This window comes from Plectrocnemia conspersa, unplaced genomic scaffold, assembly GCF_051122295.1.
Source record: "Plectrocnemia conspersa isolate PC_06_02 unplaced genomic scaffold, ASM5112229v1 ptg000009l, whole genome shotgun sequence".
Lineage (NCBI taxonomy): Eukaryota > Metazoa > Arthropoda > Insecta > Trichoptera > Polycentropodidae > Plectrocnemia > Plectrocnemia conspersa.
Genome location: NW_028277173.1, coordinates 109,241 through 112,110, shown reverse-complemented (window position 1 = coordinate 112,110; position 2,870 = coordinate 109,241). Strand labels below are relative to the sequence as shown.

The window sequence follows — 2,870 nt, the reverse complement described above, 5'->3', positions numbered from 1 at the left end:
ATTCAAATTCAAATAGACAGTACCGTGACAACACTTTTAAATAATTATTATTTAATAATAAAATTTTGCTACGCGACAATAATTTTCATTAATTCGTCATTTGACTGAATAAGAATGAAATAGAAGAATACATTGATTAAACTAGATAAACAATCATAAAATAATCTTCGTAATGAAATTTTCAAATTTTGAATCCCCGGCGACGGGCTCCGAGGCCTAAAAGTGAGTTTTTGCTTTTATAAATAATCGGATTGCAAATTAACTAGGTGTGTTATAACTATGAAAATTAAATATATACATAATGTGTTTAGGATAAGAAGAATACATTGATTAAATTAGATAAACAATCATAAAACAATCTTTGTAATGAAATCTTCAAATTTTGAAATCCCGTCGCCGGGCTCCGAGGCCGGAAAGTGAGTTTTTCTTTTATATTACATAAACATTATCATTGCTTTCCGATTTAATACACATATACGTTAGATTTTAAGAATTTTAAATTAACCAGTTATGTTTTAAACATGAACGTGTAATATATCCTTAGTATGTGAGGATTGAAAGTTAATGTCGATCAAATCGGCGCTGTCGGACAGCTTATAAATGTGTACTTTCTTGGATGTTATCTAATAAACGACATTTTACAATGATTATAAATATGTGATTGCATACCTGGAATAATCGATAGCCAAAATATCTAAGAGTGGGTTATTTTTAATTCCGATGTGGCAAAATAGGTACAATTTTTGTTCTGTGCCATCATTCCTCTTTCTGAATAGCCAAATTTAAGATATTCAGTTACATCAAACTTATGTAGTATGTTCTTTATAAAAAGATAATACTTGCTGACAGTGACTTCAACATGAGAAGATTAACTCTTTGTTTATATATACCAATTCTACGTTGTAGCCATATAGATCATCAAATTGTTCCATCATTGCTTCTGAAAAATAATTAAAAAACAATAAGACTTATCAAGAGTAAACATTGAACACACTATTACTACTAATGTAATCCATAAATTAAATTTAAACGACAATCGAAGAACAAAATTGATGGATGTACTGTAGAGGATTAAACACGTAGATTGGCATCTCTTCATCTTCTACAAAATTGTCACAATATGTCATATATTTTTTATTATTACTAGCATGGTAATATGTTTAATTAACTTCGGTATGTATACCTTTATTTGCCAAATCACCGCTGTTTGTCTTTTAATATTAGATCCTGGAAAGTCAATAGTAACTTTGTTAGAATAACCGTGGTATAATATTCATTTATAACTAAACACTTACTGGCACACCCACAATTTATAGTTTTGTCTATAATTTCAAATGCTGCATCACTTGAATCATCTTCAATTGTCACTTTGTAACAAAAATGCCGCGATTAAACATATTTCGCAGCGGGCAGAGCGAGCGCTTGCCAGATGTGACAGAAGAACTGTCAGACGTAACCAAAATTGGGAAGTCCCGCACTTGAGAACGAACTAAAATGATTTAACGAACAAAATTGATTTTAACGATTTAAATTGTAAAACATTTATTAAAATATGTATAAAAATCATCAAATACTAAAAAAAATGTTTTTTAAAATATATTTTTAGTTTATAGATTTAAAATATAATATAAATAATGTGGTATATATAATATGTAATATGTGGTATATATAATATGTACCTAAATTTTGGCGAACGTTGGCAATTTAAAGTTTTAGTTTTTGGAGAAACTTTGCTTTAAAAAATATTTTCAACAAAAAGGGGCAAAGTTTCAAAATAAGTACTATTCATTACCAACCAACTAATATTGCAAAAATCCCTCTTACTGACGCCTTTGAAAGTAAACTACACAAAAATGTATAACACTAATTAAAATATTTTTTAAATTAAAAGTTTCAGAATAAAATTTCAAGATTTATTCAAAATATTTTTTTCAACATTAAAAATATTTTTTATTATGGATTTTAAATATTAATAATTTATTATAGATTTTAAATATCTTCAGTTTATTATTAATTTTAAATATAGTGAAAACTTTTTACACTCATTAATTATTAAAATATATAATGCTGCGCAGAAAAACATTTAATTTAAAAAAGATGTAAATCAAAATATTTTTTAATCAAAAAAGACAAAGGTTTCAAAATTATTATTATTTTTAAAGCGCACTTTTGGTCTAAAGTAACAGATTAGATGCTTGATATTTTTTTTTTTTATTTTTTTATTTATTTATTAACGTAATTCCGCATGAGTATAAAATTACTCATTCTACGGTTACATTTTATTACAGTTTTATGTTAAATATGAAAAATAAAAACTTATACATTAAAAAGTATAATAAACATATTTAAACTCTTATCAAAATAATAAGTATAACAAATTATAAGAATGTACATACACATATACATACATCCATACATATGCATATATACATATAAATATACAAACATAAACATATACACACATTTTTTTTTTTTTTTTTTTAAAGTTCGATGAATTTTTTTAAAAAATATTTTCTTATTTCTTTAAAGTTATTTCTGGTTGATATTGGTAAATCATTATATGTTTTAAAAGCTATATATTTTAAAGAATTTGTTACAAACTTTACTGAAAATGGTTGAGGGATGTGTAGATCATATGCAGATCTTATTTCATATTTGTGTTGTTCTTTTCTAATTTTAAATTTAGTATTTATAGTTGATTTTCCCTCTAACATTTTTTTTGTTATCATTATTAATTCATATTTTGGAAGGATAGTTATAGGTAAAATTTTTGTTTTCATATATATGTCTTTTGTGTGAGTATCAAACGGTAAATTCAATAAATTTTTATGGCACTATTTTGAATCACCTGAAGTGATTTTATTTTAAAT

The 2,870-nt window shown here is 25.0% G+C and overlaps 1 long non-coding RNA gene across 2 annotated transcripts; it reads right to left on the bottom strand.

Annotated features, from left to right (window-relative positions):
- Positions 1 to 202: 202 nt before the first annotated feature.
- LOC148231427 (uncharacterized) lies at positions 203 to 1,499 on the bottom strand. 2 transcript variants are annotated; one of them, XR_015810743.1, is made up of 3 exons: positions 1,296 to 1,499; positions 1,184 to 1,227; positions 203 to 1,102 (listed from the first exon to the last, which is right to left on the bottom strand). It is a non-coding gene; the product is annotated as an uncharacterized LOC148231427 (long non-coding RNA). The 2 variants fall into 2 exon arrangements; XR_015810744.1 differs by having other exon boundaries at positions 203 to 940.
- Positions 1,500 to 2,870: the final 1,371 nt, after the last annotated feature.